This window comes from Pelobates fuscus, chromosome 5 (assembly GCF_036172605.1).
Source record: "Pelobates fuscus isolate aPelFus1 chromosome 5, aPelFus1.pri, whole genome shotgun sequence".
Taxonomy (NCBI): Eukaryota; Metazoa; Chordata; class Amphibia; order Anura; family Pelobatidae; genus Pelobates; species Pelobates fuscus.
Genome location: NC_086321.1, coordinates 153,595,306 through 153,614,558, shown reverse-complemented (window position 1 = coordinate 153,614,558; position 19,253 = coordinate 153,595,306). Strand labels below are relative to the sequence as shown.

The 19,253-nt window shown below is 42.4% G+C and overlaps 1 protein-coding gene across 2 annotated transcripts in view; it reads left to right on the top strand.

Moving 5' to 3' along the window:
* The window catches only part of SPECC1L (sperm antigen with calponin homology and coiled-coil domains 1 like), a 56,531-nt gene that overhangs the window by 11,314 nt on the left and 25,964 nt on the right, over window positions 1–19,253 (top strand). The window lies entirely within an intron of this gene.

Sequence of the window (19,253 nt, the reverse complement as noted above, 5' to 3'; positions counted from 1 at the left end):
CCCCTAAACCCCTGTAGCTTCTCAATAGCTCTCAATAATGGGTCGATAGCAAGATTAAACAAAGAGAGGCGAGAGCGGGCAAACCTGGCGCACACTCCTCCCCAGGGCAAAGTATGGTGAGTCCAGGCCATTTGTGGTATTATAGGCAGTAGGGTGATGTTGTAAATTTTGAATAAAATGGACAAATGTGTGACCGAAGTATTGCAACTTTACCACCCTAATCAGGTGCTGCCAGGATATGCGATCAAAAGCCTTCTCTATGTCAAGGCTAATAAGGGATGGGGAGCATGAGTCCTGTCCCCACGTGTGGCATAAGCCGCAAGAGCTCTGCTGACCCCTGTCACTCCCTGCCAGCCCTGCACAGAGCCCAGTTTGTGAGAGGTGAGTGGCTGCGGCAAAAACGATTGAATCCTCAGAGCAATGATTTTGGTAAGGAGTTTGACGTCCTGATTAAGTAGTGATATTGGGCGATAGGAAGCCAAATTCTCAGCATCCCTGTTGGGTTTGGGTATCAGAATTATTATTTCTTGATTAACCCCTTAAGGACCAAACTTCTGGAATAAAATGGAATCATGACATGTCATGTGTCCTTAAGGGGTTAAGTTCATCTATTGGCAGGCCTTCTAAATATATTTTAGTGAACAAGTTTTTGAGAGTGGGACTAAGCTGTTGTTTTAATCATTTATAGTACTCTGAGGTAAAACCTTCGGGGCCTGGTGTTTTCCCAGTCTTGAGGGTCTTTATCGCTATGTGAATTTTGCTTTCCAAAATAGGTTCACTAAGAAGTTCCCTGGACTCCTCACTCAACTGGGGAAGGTAAAGGCTGTTAAGGGAATCCATGCTATGCCCATGATCATCTGGCTGTGCTCCAGTTATTGTTTTGCAGTAATCATAGAATAGCTTGTTGATGGCCACATGGGAGGTACATCTAGTCCCGTCTGGGGAGTTGATTTGCTGTAATAGGCTTGAATTTGGACTTGGGGTTGGCATTCGAGCCAACAGTCTCACAGATCTTCCACCCTACCAAAATAAATGTTGTGTTTGAAAGTCTAGCTTTGATTTTGTGCATAGTTAGCTGTAAAGGTATCTAGGGTGTGTTGGGAATCTTGGTATGACTGCCTATGTAGTGGCTATGAGCTAATTTGAGCACCTGTTCAAGTAAAGTGAAGTCCTTCCTCCATTGTTTTTTGACTGATGCCGTATATGACAGTATCTGTCCCCTCATAACCGCCTTGGATGTCTCCCACAGCAATTTAGGGTCATCCACATGTTCCAGATTATCATCTACAAAGCTAGCCCAACGAGTCTGTAAGTGACCCTGCAAAGATTATTTTTTAATAAGATACGCTGGGAAACGCCAATGTGCGTCAATTGGGTGTGAGGGCTGTCTGGGGATAAGTAGCGTGATCAGAGACAGTGATTGTCTCAATAGTGGAGCAGTTGACGTGATAAAACTGTTGGGGTAACCAGGAACATATCAATTCGAGAGAAGTCGTGAATTGGAGAGTGGAATGTGTAATCTCTCTTGTTACCATGGAGTATCCTCCAGGGGTCATGCAAATTAGAGGAAGTTGTGAATTAAAGGAGTCTGCGATCACTGTCTGTGGGAGGCATGCTGCTGAGGATCTGTCTCAGAGCAGGTGGACCGCGTTAAAGTCTCCCCCCATTATAATCTGATCAACCTCTATCTGAGTGAGCAATGTGAGGAGCTTAGTAAAAAAAGGGGGCGGTAGAGGAGTTTGGGGCATAAACATTGATTATGTAATAACAGCTGTGGATCACATATTGCAAGCTGGAGTGTAATAGAATCGCCACACCTCTAACCTTAGAGTTGTATTTGGCTGCTATGCAGGATTGAATCCATGGAGTCTTGAGTTGCGTGTTGTCAGTGATTCCTGGAGTAGGGCAATCTGAGAATGATGTTTGGAAAGGTATGTTAAGATTTTTTTCCTCTTGATAGGCGTATTCGCTCCCGTCACATTCCAAGAGAGAAGCTTAAGGCAAGAGTTTTTTGCGGTAGAATCGACATTTTAGCCAATACCTCGTCGTGGCATGCGGCAAAGCATAGCCAGATACATGGGGTTGGGGTTCCGTTCTTTCCAGTCCGAGCGAACAGATAAATCCCAGGGTAGGAATTAGGGATCCACCGATTATCGGTCTGGCCGATATTTGTATGTTTTAGTTTCTCTTGGTTCGTGTTTAGAGGGCACACTTTTATAAGTAGGTGTTGTATGTTCTGGCTAACAGTGGTTAAATTGTTTTTTGTTTGTTCTTCATATATTGCATAAAGGATCTATAGTGTCAGAAAAAGCAAGTGCCGCGCGTGCATTGAAAGTGTCCATAGGAAAGCATTTCTCAATGCTTTCCTATAGACGCTCTGCGCGATGGAGGCATAATATGCCTCCAGCGTTGCAGATGCGCCTCTAGAGGCTGTTCGGAAGACGGCTACTAGAGGCTGGCTTAACCCCAAATGTAAACCATGCAGTTTCTCTGAAACTGCTATGTTTGCATCTGAAGGGTTAAAACCTGAGGGACCTGGCACCCAGACCACTTCATTGAGCTGAAGTGGTCTGGGTGACTATAGTGTCCCTATAATATGTCCAGAAGAAGAAAAGGAGAAAAACTATTTTTAAATGATTCATTTTTTTTTTTCTTCTCCCAACTTATACATTTACATAGATGAAATTTAGTTGTTTTGGGCACAAGGGTGTTCTTTAACAGACCGTTTTCAAACACTCTTAGTCCAAAACATTATTTATATGTATAGTTTGGGACAAAAGGCTTTTAAACCATTTCAAAATAGTTTTTTTTTTTTTCTTCCCCAACAGTCAGTCAGTTCTCTATAGACTTGATGCCGAAAGAATTGACTTATGTCAATTAGGTATTACAAATGGGGTATGTCCAGTCTTTTCTAGTAGCCACTTAGTCACAAACACTGGCCAAAGTTAGCGTTCATATTTGTTTGGGTGTGAAAAATGCAAAAAACTAAACACTAGACGCTAATTTTGGCCAGTGTTTGTGGCTACTAGAAAATACTGGACATACCCCATTTGCAATACCTTGGGTTGTCTACTTTTTCAAATGGTATGCCCCCTGGTCATCCTAGGATATTCATTGAGCACTTTTCTTCCTGTCTTCCCCACTTCCTCTCATCTAGCTTTCCTTCCCTTATACTTGGAGATTTCAATATCCCAATCAACCCCAACTGTGCTGATGCCTCTAGTCTGCTCTCTGTAACCTCCTCCTTTGGCCTTGCGTAATGGTCCAATTTAGCAACCTATACAGCAGGAAACACTCTTGTTCTCTCCTTCACCAAACTCTGTACCACCCCTCATCTCTCCAATATTCCTTTTTTCTCTATCGGACCTCCATCTGCTGACTTTTGACATCTGCATACCTAGGATCCAATTGACACCACCGTCTAAACCTCAATCTCACAGAAACCTCCAATGTCTTCACTTAGAGCATTTCTCCACTAATCTCCAAACTCTTCTTTTACCCATCTCAAACCTCACCAGTCCTAGTTTTGCAACCTCCTTCTACAATTCTACCCTCTCCTCTAAACTATACATCATGGCACCTCCTACAATTAATTGCAGCAAGCGCCCCAAACAACAACCTCACCAAGATGACTCGATACCTCCAAAAATGCTCCAGAACTGTTGAACGTTGTTGGAAAAAGTCTCACTGTGCGTCTGACTTTCTCCATTATAACTTTTATGCTGCGCTCATACAGCTTGGCTCTTTCCTCTGCAAAAGTAAATTACTTCAATACCCTCATAACCACACTCTCCTGCGTAACCAAATGATTATTTTACACATTTAACTCTCTTCTTTGCCCTGTTGTTGCTCCTCCACCTACTAACTTGACCGCCTCAGACTTTGCAACTCACTTCACTGACAAGATCTATACAATCAGGGAAGAGATCTCTCATCGTTCTTCTTCCCCTTACAATACTTCCCCCTAACCTCACTCCCTCTGCTGTTCTATGTTCATTCGCGCTCGCTACAGCGGAAGAGGTTTCTGCTCTGCTCCAGTCCTCCCGCCCCACCACCTGCTCTCTAGATCCAATTCCCTTGAATCTCATCCGTACTCTGTCTTCTTCTTTCTCTACCTCTCACTAAAATTAAAAAATCTCTCTCCCCTCTGGCATATTTCCATCACCCTTCAAACATGCAACTATAACCCCAATTCTAAAGAAGCCCAACCTTGACCCTAACTCCCCATCCAACTACCATCCTATCTCGCTACTGCCTTTTGCATCCAAGATCCTTGAAAGCGTTGTGTATGCGAGATTGACAGACTTACTCAAGTCCAACTCTCTGCTAGACCCGCTTCAGTCTGGTTTCCGCGCTAAGCACTCTATTGGAAACTGCACTGACCAAAGTATCCAATGATCTACTTGCTGCAAGATCTCATGGTCACTATTCTATCCTAATTCTCCTTGACCTTTCTGCGTCTTTCGACACTGATCATCAACAGCTTCTTCTCATCCTCCGCAATATATCTACAAGATCTTGCTCTCTCCTGGTGCTCCTCTTTCCTCTCCCAGGGCACTTTCAGTGTTTCTTTTTCTGGCCCTGCTTCTTCTCCCCAACTCCTCTCTGTTGGTGTCCTCCAAGGTTCAGTCCTTGGTCCCCTACTGTTCTCCATCTTTGCTGCCTCCCTTGGTAAACTCATTAGCTCCTTTGGCTCCAACATTATATCTACGCGGATGACACGCAAATCTGTCCTCTCCTGATCTCTCCCTGTTCCTCTTAACTAGTGTCTCTGACTGGCTCTCTGCTATTTCTAACTGCATGACTGCCTACTTCCTTAAACTCAACTTCACCAAAACTGAAATTCTGGTCTTTCCTCCCTCAAGTGTTGCTACTCCTGTGTCGGTCTCCCTCCAAGTCAACAGTGCTACCCTCAGCTCCACCACGCTGCCTAGGTGTTATCTTTGACTCCAATCTCTCCTTCATGCCTCATGTTCAGTCTATCGCCAAATCCTGCCGCTTCCATCTCAAAAACATTGCCAGATGCGACTTAGGTGTTGGTCCGTTCCTCTGTCCTTTCTCGCCTTGACTACTGTAATCTGCTTCTCAGTGGTCTTGCGTGCTCCCAACTTGCGCCGTTACAGTCCATAATGAATGCGGTGGCGAGACTCCTCATCCTGTCCGACCCACCTCCCACGCCTCACCCTTCTGTCAGTCCCTACATTGGCTTCCTGTAAGATATAGGGCTCAATTTTTAAAATTCCGGTTCTTGCTTTCAAATCTCTACATAATGCTGTTCCCAGCTATCTATCCTCCCTAATACACAAGTATGTCCCGTCTAGCCCCTTACGCTCAGCTGAAGATTTGCGTCTATCTTCTGTCTGTACTCCAACTTCCGATGCTCGCCTTCGAGGGCTGCACTGTTCCTGTGAAACTCACTTCTCTCCTCCGTTAGATGCTCACCCAGTCTCCCCTCATTAAAAAAAAATCATTAAAAACCCATTTCTTCATAAAAGCGTATCAATTAAACTGTTTGTAACGGATCACCTGGCACCCCGACTGGGTACCTCCGTTGAAGGATGCTCCTAGCGCTTCCTGAGGACTCCAAGCACTGCAGCAGACACAATAACCACCATAGACTCCTCCAGAGAGCAAATCAGGAACAAGCTCTTACAAGAGCTTAGTAGTGATTTAGCAAGGGAGTATGCAATCCCTTGTAGCAGATTCCCCCAATAAGAGACGGCACTCCAAATTGAGGGTGAAGTAGAACTGACAGAGCTGTGGGTTTATTATTCTTGTATACACATTAGGACCACCCACAGGGTTTTGTAAAACAACCAATAAACATGTACAATAATCTCAGACACTCCCACACAAAATCCTCCACTCTGCCTGTGATATAATTACTGAACACAATGGTCTAACTTAATTATCATAGGCAGGAAAATACAGTTTTACACAATATTCATAACTTTAAAAGTATGCTTCACATTTCCAGAATCTGCATACTCCAAATACCAACATACATCATAATCATACAAATTGGTCCAGTGGGTCAAAAGTTAGATCAACGTCCTTTGTGACCAAATGAAGCATGGCTTTTCTGCCCAAAACCAGTTCCACAGAGTCTTCTATCCTGAAGATAATTGGGAAGTAATCCAATTATCTCCGAGGACAGAGGCAAAACTCCATTAGCCACATGGTAGCAAAATACAACAAAATACATAAAAGTATATAACTGTGCAGCCACTGCACAAAACAGGCACATTCAACACTTCCCCAGATAGCTTAGATCTGAGCATTATTACTGAATGGCGCTCAGATCACATACATACAGTTCAATTGCCATGGAGCCAAAGTCTTTCACATAGTCTTTTGTTATACAAATGGGCTCCATGGCATAGCTATCTGGGGTAACACTGCTCACACAGGAAAGCACCGAACGACCCGGCTCTTGGGTCCCTGCAGGGCAAAATGAAGCATTTCAACATGGGGCCATAGTCACAGGGCAGGAGGCTGGCAATCAGTCTTCTCCAATGCCCAGTGGCGAGGCTGGTTCCGCCACACTGTTAATAGCTCCCGACTGATTCCTCTGTTGCAACTGTCATTAGACTAATACTATCCTTACCTTTTGTCACTTTACCCTGCTCCCTCTAGCATGTAAGCTCATTGAGGATGGCCCTCAACCCCTCTGTTCCTGTGTGTCCAACTTGTCTGGTTACAACTACATGTTTTTTCGGCGACCCACTGTAAAGCGCTGCAGAATTTGTTGGCACTATACAGTATAAATAATAATGGGAGTAATTCTCCTTCCTGGACTACCATACGGTCTCAAAAGCAACATAACCATATTGGGCAAATTTCAGTGTGGGAAAAAAAGGATACTCAAGCTTTATATTTGACTCAGTAACTTTTAAAAACTCCATAAAACCTGTACATGGGGGTTACTGTTCTATTTGGGAGACTTCGCCGAACACAAATATTAGTGTTTCAAAATAGAAAAACGTATCACAATAATTATATCATCAGTGGAAGTACTGTTTGTGTGTGAAAAGTGCAAAAAAAAAAATAATTTTTACCGACGATGTTTTTGAACGCTAATATTTGTGTTCAGCGAAGTCTCCCGAGTAAAACGGTATCCCCCATGTACAGGTTTTATGGTATCCTAGAAAGTTCCACGATTAAATATAGGGCTTGTGGGCCAAATTCTCTGGACTTAAAGCCTGGGTTGTCGGACAGGTCCCTCAAATTATAATTAATAAAATTTACTTGATTATGTAAAAATAAAAATATATTTGTAGAATTTAAAAATATATATGTATTTATAATGTCATTCTAAATGTATTTATATCAAAATAAAGTTATAACAAATTAAAACTGGTGTATAATTTTTTTCATTTTTTAATATTTAGTGTGTGTTCTTGTTGAAGTGCACTCACAGGACTCAATAATATAAGGTCTTGAAAAAAGTCTGGCAAGGACTGAAACGTCGACACTTCTTTGTAGTACTTGATGCTTGAATAAACAGCACGATTAGAAATATTATTGAGTCCTGTGAGTGCACTTCAACAAGAACCTATATATACTTATGGTCGGAGTTTGCACCGAGGCATTAACAAGACCGGGAGCAGTGAGTGCGGGACACGTGGAAAGTTATTTATTTGTGTGTGTGTGTGTGTGTGTGTATGTATGTGTGTGTGTGTGTGTGTGTGTTAGGGATCGACCGATATTGATTTTTTAAAGCCGATACCGATACCGATATTCTGTGAACTTTTAGGCCGATAGCCGATATAATTTGCCGATATTCTGTACATTTACCATTTTGGAAAATAAAAACTATTTCTAAAGGTAAATGCACAAAATATACATGCCACGTGTAGTGAATGCAGTGTGTGTGTAGTGGATGCAGTGTAGTGGATGCAGTCTGAGTGTTGTGGATGCAGTGTGTGTTTGTGTAGTGGATACAGTGTATTTGTCTAGTGTGTGTAGTGGATGCAGTGTGTATTTGTCTAGTGTGTATATAATGAAAGCAGAGTGTTTGTGTAGTGTGTAGGTAGTGTGCGTAAAGTGAATGCTGTATATACTAAATGCAAAGTGTGTGTGTGTGTTTGTGTAGTGTGTGTGTATATAAGGAATGCAGAGTGTGTGTATTTGTGTAGTGTGTGTGTGTGTATAGTGAATGTAGTGTCTTTATATAATGCAGAGTGTGTGTTTGTATAGTGTATGTATATAATGCAGAGTGTGTGTGTAGTGACACACTGAATTATATAAACACACTGAATTATATAAACACACTACACAAACACACTGTGTATATAATGCAGTGTGTTTGTATAATGTGTGTGTATATAATGCAGTGTGTTTGTATAATGTGTGTGTATATAATGCAGTGTGTTTGTATAATGTGTGTGTATATAATGCAGTGTGTTTGTATAATGTGTGTGTATATAATGCAGTGTGTTTGTATAATGTGTGTATATAATGCAGTGTGTTTGTATAATGTGTGTATATAATGCAGTGTGTTTGTATAATGTGTGTGTATATAATGCAGTGTGTTTGTATAGTGTGTGTATATAATGCAGTGTGTTTGTATAGTGTGTGTTTGTAGTGTGTGTATAATGCAGTGTGTTTGTATAGTGTGTGTGTGTGTGTGTATATTGCAGTGTTTGTATAGTGTGCATTATACACACACACACTATACAAACACACACTGCATTATTATACACACACACACACACACACTGAATTATATATACACACACTATACAAACACACACTGCATTATTATACACACACACTGAATTATATATACACACACACACTCCATTATTATACACACACACACTATTGAATTATATACACAGTGTGTTTGTGTAGTGTATGTGTATAATAGAGTGTATGTGTGAGGGAGCATTTTGTTTTATTAAAATTTTTTTTTTTTTATATAAAAAAATGTTTTTTATATATATATATTTAATTATTATTATTTGTTTTTTGTTGTCCCCCCTCCCTGCTTGTTGCCTTGCCAGGGAGGGGGGATATGTTAATCCCTGGTGGTCCAGTGGCATTGGCTTAGCTGTGGGAGGGGGGGGCAGCAAGCGTTTACTCACCTCCCAGCAGCTCCTCCAGCTCCCCAGTGTAATCTCGCGAGACCAGCGGCCGTCAGAGCTGGCCGCGGGTCTCGCGAGATTTACACTGGGGAGCTGGAGGAGCGGCTGGGAGGTGAGTAAACGCTTGCTGCCCGCTCTCCCCAGGACCGCCGGGCTTGTAATGAGCTTGGCGGTCCTGGGAGGTATTATCGGCAATATCGGTATCCCTATTGGCCGATACCGATATTGCCGAAAATACCGAATATCGGACGATTATATCGGTAAAACCGATAATCGGTCGATCCCGTGTGTGTGTGTGTGTGTGTGTCATTCTATGTGTATTTTAATATTGATAAATAATTATATTTATACATATATATTAAATTACTTATTAATGGTTTATGTATGTTTGTGGATATAAAAGTACTTAGAATATAAAAAAAATATATATATATATATATATATATATATATTAGTACTTTTTTAATAATTTATATTTAATAAAGTAGATAAAAGTACGTGGATATGTTAAGGCGGAGCCTGTAGTTGTGGGAGGGGTTTACTGGCCTATTTATACCCAGACTTACCTCCACTCAGGGCCGACACTGATCCAGACTCCTTTGCGACCACTTCCGGTTTGCCTCAGCGTTGCTCCCACCAGAAACTAAGTACCACACTGACTTAATCCTGGGAGACTACCACCCCTCACCCGCAGCCATGGGTAACTTCCAGCCTCACGGAGGGCACACTTCCCCACAGGCGATCAAGACAGCCAACCGCAATCAAACTGCTGCGTTCTGCCCCCGCTGCCGCTTTATGGTGTTACATTCAGGCCGTGAGTTCCAACGGTAACGTGAGTACCCTTAGATCAGCGCGGCTCTCCTCAACTCCTGGCATCTGGCTCAACTCCCACTGAGCCCCCGGCCTCTTAACTCCCTACGGATAGATGGCCAACTTACTCGTTACCGCTCCTAGTCACCGCCAGTACTCTGGTCACGCCGATCTCCAACCTTCCCTTCAGCTCCCGGGTCTCTGCTTCTTGCTTCCTGAGTCCGGTCATTCGCCCCGCAAATCGTGAGTTTGACCATGCTGGGCATTACACACATTATGCATTTGACAGTCGAACGGGGGCGACCTTGACTCATTTATCTACCACATACATTCTAGTCGGTCAGTCTCTTACCTTATAGTCGGTCCACGATTCAACCACCTTTCAGCCAGTTAGCCACATGTTACATATTCACACCCCTTGTTACCCTCACGGACAGCCAGGCATGACAATCTTGTCAATTATAAATGTAAAACATAATATAAATTAGTAAAATGAAGCAAAATATAACATATTCAGTGGTTTCATAACTGTTTAGGTCTTTCTACACCACAATTAGGCGAGTTCTTTTCTTAGACAAAGTGCTATCTCTCCTCCAACACATACTCGTTGCTTGTTGTCATACGACATTACAGTACTAATGCTTTCCAAACACGCTTAGGATAGTCGTTATGTTCACACTTACGTTCTGTTTCCATTTGCATTCCATGATTTTAAACCTCGTCTTTTTTAACCTCGTCCTAAATTACTACGTACAGCCTCTCTTGTTACTGGTTCATTCACTAGGTACTGACCAAACTTATTTAAACCACCGAATACATTCCAGTCGGTCAGTAACTTCTTTACATTCGGTCCACGATTTGACCACCTTAGCCAATTCAGCCACACATTACATATCGACATTCAGTGTTCTTTGCATACTGCCCCCTGACAGACAGCCAGGCATAACAGCCTCGTCATTCATTGTACATTGCATGATTGTGTCCCTTAGTTTACAATAAGGGTTGCTATTTACTTAGTCGTGTTCAGTCAAATTTACAGTGACGTTGTACCCACACAGCAAGTTTCTTAATTAGCTTTAACTCATTCGCATATTCTGTGGTTTCATATAGGTATATGTTAATCCACTTCCCAATTGGAGGGTTCTTTTTCCTAAACAACGCGCTAAATATCCTCCTACAAATGCGCATCGCTTGACTATTGCGACTTTACTAGGTTAGCGCTTTCCAAATATGCACAATAAGGCCGCTAGGTTCACACTTATGTTCGGCCACCATATGCATGTCTGGGTTTTGGAGCCTCGGCTTTGTTAGATTCTGGTTGCACATGGATATGTACAATATACAGTCCTACATTAACACGTGCATTCTTTTGTGCCCGCTGGTTAGTACACTAGGTGCTTATGGAGTCACTCAACTGGTTACTTTGCAATCTCTCGAATCCCATAATATCTCACTTAAAGGACCACTCTAGTGCCAGGAAAACATACTCGTTTTTCTGGCACTATAGTGCCCTGAGGGTGCCCCCACCTTCAGGGTCCCTCTCCCGCCCGGCTCTGGAAAGGGGAAAAGGGGTAAAACTTACCTTTTTCCAGCGCTGGGCGGGGAGATCTCTGCCTCCGATCCTCCTCCATTCCGCCCGTCGGCTGAATGCGCACGAGCGTCAAGAGCTGCGCGCACATTCAACCGGTCGCATAGGAAAGCATTTACAATGCTTTCCTATGGACGCTTGCGTGCTCTCACTGTGATTTTCACAGTGAGAATCACGCAAGCGCCTCTAGCGGCTGTCAATGAGACAGCCACTAGAGGATTTGGGGGAAGGCTTAACCCATTAATAAACATAGCAGTTTCTCTGAAACTGCTATGTTTATAAAAAAAATGGGTTAACCCTAGCTGGACCTGGCACCCAGACCACTTCATTAAGCTGAAGTGGTCTGGGTGCCTAGAGTGGTCCTTTAATAATTGATCGTTCCGTATTCATGCTTAAACTATCCACACGACATCCAGACAGTACTAAGACATATCTCAGCCCCTCCTTAGTGCATTAAGTTCAATTACTATTCTGCTTACTTGGGTGTGCGTACCACACATCTGTACAGTAAACACTGAATCCGCACTCTATCTACAAATACATCCAATAAGTCACGTACTACCTGTATGCGGCCACCTTGCCATCCAAGTATTACTATGGGTGTTGCTAAACTTTGTTAACTTTTTTTGCAGGCATTAGGGGGACTGCCTAAGAGCTCAGGCAGGCCCCCTGCAGGCACTGCATAAGCCAGCTAGTCTGGCCATGTGATCGCAAGGACCCCGCGATTACATGGCCAGTCGAGTGGTCGGATCAGGCAGAGGGGGTCTGCCTGTGCTCCCAGGCAGACCCCAGGATCACTACCGCCGTCGGAAGAAAGGCGGGGACCCGTTAAGTACAAAGGACGACAGGGATGTTCTATGCTGCCCACAGGCGTTTAGGACCGCCCCAAAAAGGACGGCATAGAACGCCTGCCGTCCTTAAGGAGTTAAAGAAGGAAAAGTAAACAAATTAAATGCCTGTCAAATTAATGAAAAAATAATTGATTAGTTTAACCCCTTAAGGACACATGCCATGTTTGACATGTCATGATTCCCTTTTATTCCAGAAGTTTGGTCCTTAAGGGGTTAAGGCAGGACTAGACAAATTTTTCTTGGAATCTAGGAGCCAGCTAAAAAAAAGTTAGGAGCCTGGTTCTTAAATGTACACTATTGTACTATTGTCACCAGAACCACTACAGCTTAATGTAGTTGTTCTGGAGTCTATAGCCTGTCCCTGCATTCTTTTCAATGTAAACACTGACTTTTCAGGAAAAAGGCAGTGTTTACATTGCTGCTTGGGAACACCTCTAGTGACAGTCACTTAGACGGCCATTACAGGTGCTTCCTCGTCCACTGCTGCACTGTGTGCAGCACCTCAACACTCTGTATGGAGGAACTGAAATTGATTCAATGCATCTGAGGTGATGCTGATTTGAGCAGCGTGGCATTTTGCAGTTTATGCGCAATAGTCTCCCAATGCTTTCCTACGGGATGAGATCATCAAGATTGATTGGCACAGTGTGGGGGGAAAAAAGATGAATAAAAACACCATGGGATTGGCTGGTCACCTAAACGCACACTGACACTCGCACACACTCATTTTGATACACACTGACAGACACTCACACCTTCCCACACAGTCACAAATTGTTTTCATTTAATCCACTCCACTTAATTTAATCCAATCCAATCTAGCTCGCCCTAATTTTGAAAGTACCTTTCCCTTGGGTCCAGTGGGGCTGCTCTTTATGGTCTTCTTGTTCTGCTCCCTCACGTGCTGTTTAGTGATGCTTGGGCAAGAATGGCGTCATATTCTGGATCTCCGTATCACAGCACAGTGTGTGAGGGAGCAGAGCAAGAAGATTACAGCTCTCCCGCCTCCGTTTTGCCTCCTGTTCCGCTTTCCTTCAGTTGATCACCTTGGGGGCTGAATGAGCTAACCAACACCCAGGCGGCAGGACAAAAATTTGTTGAGGCTTGGTTTAGGGATTGACTAACAAATCGCTTTCTTTTATACATTAACTGGCATTTGATTAGTTTCACACAGCTGTAACTGATTTCTTCAGAATTCTAATTACTCTTTAGCTAGTAGCCTGTCTGCTACATTATGCAGTTTTTTTATTGTTTGCAAACAATGTAGGGATCTGCACTATCATCACTTGTAGACGTCGGTGCAATTTCTCTCACTATTTTCCATCTCTCAGAGACCGTGGTTAATAACGCAAATATCAACATCCGCTAATAATACTGGATGCGCATTTTCTGTTTCTAGTTATTAGAAATGTGTCACTAGACCTTATGATTTATGAAGTGTTTAGCAGAGCATGAATGCACGGGGAAAAAAATCTCCCAGAATTCTAGAATTTCTTCTCCACAAGAGTGGTGTTTAGGAATGCATGTTGTGTGGCAGTTCTGCTTACTATGGGATAAAAAGAGGAGCATATTTGTTTTTCTTTTAGAAGGGCTGCTCAGTATTATCCAAAAATGTTGTACACTGGGCAAGCAAGCTATGTAAGTAGTTAAAGCAGTCCAGCTAGGTTTAAATTTGGTGTCCCTGCAGGCCCATTCTATAAAATCCGCACATTTTATAAAACCTTTGTCACACCTTGTGCCAGACAGCTAGAAATGAAGAATTGTTCTAATCTCCGCATTTGCCTTTCATTCATTCCTTAATGAGCTGTAATACATGTATAATGGCCAGTATAATTGGCCAGTCCTGAATGCATACACAATTTCTAATGAGAATTCTCAGTAAGGACGAGAAGAGGAGGAGCTACTAGTTCTGTATCCAATATAATCTTGTTTTGAGATATCTATCTCAAATTATTATGCATGCATACACACATTTTTAATTTATGGAGTGTTCTCTTAATAGCAGACTTCTCAAGCTTCTCAGAAAGTAGTTTCAAAAGGGACTTTGTTTACCAACACAGGAAGACCATATTTCAGTCCCCACAGTGAACCCTAGATAAAGGTTCTGGTAAATATTGCCTATGCCTCTTCCCTTCCTCACGCCCCCCTCCCGGGTAAATAAAGGATTAAAAACCCTTTGTTTACTTACCTTATCCTAGCGCTGATGTCCCTCGGTGCTGGGTCGAAGCCCCGCCCCCTCTGACACTCTGCGATGAGCAGGGTCTAATGTGCATGCGCGGCAAACAGCGTGAGCGTATTAGACCTCCCCATTGGAAAGCATTAAATCAATACTTTCCTATAGGGGAAAAATCTGACGCTTGCAGTTCTCATGGATTATTATTTGTATAGCAACAAAATCCCTAGAATAGGGATAATTGACAAGTGGTTGACATACAAAATAAGAGACAATAAAAATGCTAATTATGCTGGCCAAATATATAGGTCTAATGTCAAGAGTAGTCTACACTATAGCATACAAATCAACAACAATTTTTAGAGTAAGCATATTAAAGGATCACAATAGGCACCCAGATCAATTCATCTCAAAGTGGTGTGGGTGCAGTGGCCTTGTCGTTTCACTCCCACAAATTAAAACCATTGCTGTTTTGGCGATGAGGTAATGCTGTCACTCTGACAGCCACTAGGTGATGCTTCCAAAGCCGAGTCAATGCGTTAGTACGTCTCATAGAGAAACATTGTATTATGTGCTTCTCTCTGAGAAGCATTTGATTGGCACATTGCGGCAATTTCACCTTAAGTCAACAATGCTTTTCTGTGAGAAGCAATTAATTGGACAAAACTTGATGGAAATTAGGCTTTCTGAATGTAGGATTCAGGTACATAATGGGCTATTTTAATTTGTCTAAATGACCCGACACAAGTTCCTAAAATGTTTTTTAAAAATATATATATAAAAAAAATGCACTCCTGTAATGTCCCTTTAAATCGATTATAGTCAATAATTTTAGACAAGAGCTTGGTTTTATTGCAGTTGAATTACAGTTTTGATTGCAATTTGAGTTATACAAGATAGGCATACCTATATAGTTAAACAGTAAACCTGCATCAAGCGAAAAGTCTAAGGCACCTTGACATCAGAATCTGCTCGTATACAAGGTTTTATATCAAGTCTGCAAGGGAGCCTAAAATGAAGACCATAAGGCTTGTGTATTTGTCTGGTTGTGAGGGGAAGGAAGTGGAAAGTCTAGAAGCTTCTTGCAGGAAAAAAATGTAAATTTAAGAAGGATCCCATTTACTGTGGAATAGTTTGTAAACTCGGCTGTGCACCTATTGTTTCTGTCACAGAGACCAATGGAGTGAAATGTTTAGAGAAGGAGAACATGATTAACAGTGTCAAAGGCAGCAGAATGGTCTAAAAGAATTAGTATGGAGAAGTGGCCTTTGGGTTTAGTTGCAATTGGATTGTTGCTTACTTTAATTAGAGCAGTCTCAGAATGGAGCGGTGCACAGGCCACCATGTAGCCGACACAGCTTACACATGCCCCGTGTGACAGGTGTGAGGGGTACTCTGAGCACTCCTATAATGCAGGGCGCGCTGTGCAGCATGGCTGCACGGCACCCGGGTGGAGGATTTCATTATCCTCCCCTCGGGTCTATCAGAGAGCACAGCAGAGGAGGGGCTAAATGCGGCCGAACCCTCTGACTGGTAAGTGGGTTAAAGCAGGAAGAAGACCCTGCTCCCCCACCTACCACTACACTGCCCCAGCTCCCCCACCTACCACTACACTGCCCCAGCTCCCCCACCTACCCCTACTATGCCCCCTGCTTCCACATCCATCTCCACACTACCCTGCTCCCTCCACCTGTGTTTACATATTTTTATCTAAATTAAATACCAATCACACACCACCAATAAACCCATTACAAATATCACACACATCCAATACACACACAGTCACATAGCATGCTTATCGCACACCCACATTACATCATGTTATTATGCGATTAATTACAGCGGAGCTCTGTCATACAAAATGCCATATGTAGCTGTCTTCCAAGCTCCGGCCAGTCAGAATGTTGCCGTGAATTACCACAGGAAAGCTCTGACACTTGAGGTGCCTGAGCTTGTGATACAGTTTTTTGTGGTCTGCACCCAGAGGAGGTGCCGACCAGATTCCCAGCACACTGGACCAGAGATCAGCATATCCACTGGGGAGGGGGAGCTGCTGTGAAGATTTTTCGCACAGGGTGCCTAAAAGCCTAAAGCAGGCCCTGGTTGTATAAAGAAGAGAGCGCACTGAGCAATTCTGCAATTGTCTTTAAATATACAAGTAACTGTGACCAAAAGTTTAACACATGAGAACAAACATTGACTGGGGCTCTGCTGAGTTTGGTTTACATTGTTGAGTAATATAACGGTTAAGCTCAAATTTCAAAGTACTTTGTCAGTGGTGTGCTACTCTAACAGTGCCGTGCTTTTATGGGAATTCCCATACCCTTTCACTGTCCAATGAACTTGATCACTGTGTTTAAAATACTGGTTACAGCACATTTGGGCTAGGGAGCATTCCTTGTGGACTGCAGAGTATCAGTTAGGACCTTAGTCCTTTTAAAGTGGGGGAAGGGGACAGGTTACATACTTTCATAAAAGCATGAAGCGACAAGTGAGAATGTGTTTATGTCTCGGCCTTTGTTACTAGTTTGAAAAGCCTCTGTTCTTCCACTCTGGTTATCCAGATGTGTATGAAGCATGTTTACTATTGGATGGATGCACTGTAGGGGGAAGGAACACAAGACACAACTCTTGTCTGTCACTTCCAAAGAATGCCAAATATTAGGAGCCGTTTAACGTCTGTCAGGATCCCTGCAGTGTTAGGTGATATTCCAAATAAGGAAGATCGTTCCTTAATATTTCAGCTTCAGATGTGTGCTTTATGCTCTGATCCGTCCACATCAGTGTAAATCATTGAGAGGACTTTCTCTGGAGGAACCGAATAGTGTCCAGTAACAGAAACCGTTGGGCTGCTCTTATATTTCAACAGGTGAGCAGGGCGTTGGGGTAAGGATGCAACTAAAACACAGATTCACACTGGGTATGATTTGTAATGCGCTAAACGCCATTGAAAGCCAGATACACAATAAACATAGCCCTGCAGTGTGATTTCTGTATGTGAAATGAGGATGAGACAGTGTCAGGAAGTGACAGGTTAATTATGGGTGTTATACTTTGTCATGAAAGGTGTTTGTGTGATATTAAATCTGATATAAAATCTTTTCATTTAGTCTTGTCTCTCATGTACATAGCATAGAACCTGCTTTTTGCCAGTGTTTGCTGATCAAGTGTGTTTGAGCTATCTACACGTTATGTACATGTAATAACGCTTTTTATCGTCTTTATGAATCTCTGTGCTGTCTGGATCCTACGAGTTTTCCATATATATTTAATCTGATTTTTATGCCATGAAATCCTATAATTAGCCTTGTATGTAAGGTGCTCCTAGAATCTGTTTACTGCATCATTAAACACAGCATAATTGTAGGAACTTTGTAAGATGCACATTAATTCCAGTCTATTATAGCTTTATCCACTAAAGAGTGCACTGAATCACATTGACATGCAATTTTTAGGTCAAAGTAGTAGGGATAGACTGATATTGATTTTTTTTTTAGAGCCGATTATCTGAACTTTCAGGCCGATAGCCGATAACTTACCAATACCGATATTCTGTACGGTTTCTACACAAATCTACTGTTAACTGAACATGCTTACTATTTATTGTAATTTTTTTTTGCAAGTCTTTTTTTTTTTTTTACATTTTTTTTATTATTACGGTAAATTCACAAAATATACATGCCAGTCTGGATTTTTTGTTTTCAAGAATGTGTGTGTGTGTGGTGGATGCAGTGAGAGTATTTGCTTGGTGGATGCAGTGTATGTTTGTGTAGTGTGTGTGTATAGTGAATGCAGTGTGTGTGTGCGCAGTGAGTGTTTGTGTAGGTATGTAATGTGTGTAAAATATGGGGGGGGGAGCATTTTTATTTTTGTTATTTTTTTAAATATATATATAAAAAAAATTACATTTTGTTTTAGTTCCCCCTCCCTGCTTCTTACCTGGCCAGGGAGGAGGGATGGCATTTCCTGGGGGGCCCACGGTGGTCCTGGTGGGTCCAGCAATACTCTTACTTCCCTTCCCAGCAGCTCCCCTGCCTAACTCTCGCGGCCTGTGCTGCACCGAGCGTTGCCATGGTAACCCGTGGCAACGCTCTAACAGCCACAGAACTCGCAAGATTTAGACAGGGGAGCCGAAGGGAGCTGCTGGGAAGGTAAGTAAGAGTGTGCTGCGGGCCGCCCAGGACCCTGAGGCGGCCCTGGTCTCCATTATCGGTATCATTGCTGAAAATACAGAATATCGTCCGATAAAATCAGCCAGATCGATAATCGGTCGATCCCTACAAAGTAGCTCATTTGGGAACAATTTCCAACTTAGATGTGGCTTCGCTACTTTAGCTTGATTGTTGCAATTAGTTTTTCTGTTTATTTCACTGTTTAGCAAATACATTTTGATTGTAATTAAATGTCAGATTCCTTTCAGTTACCCATCATAATTCAGAAAAGAGGGCTTGTGTTTGCACATAGTTATGACTTGTATACATTTATGTGTACTATTGCTTGGAACCCCAGTCCACTTTAAAGAATACAACAGAGCAAGTCTTTAGAATCCATGCATGAAGTACAGATGTCTCATTAAGACTAGTGAAGGTGTTCTTGTAAGGAGATCCTGAACCTAGAACACTGCAGTGTACAGTGTTTTTGTCTAATGAATAAAATTGAATAGTATGCGTTGTGCCATTTTTAAGAATACATTATGCATACCTATTTACATTTAGCATGATTCTGCTATTACTTGTCACGTT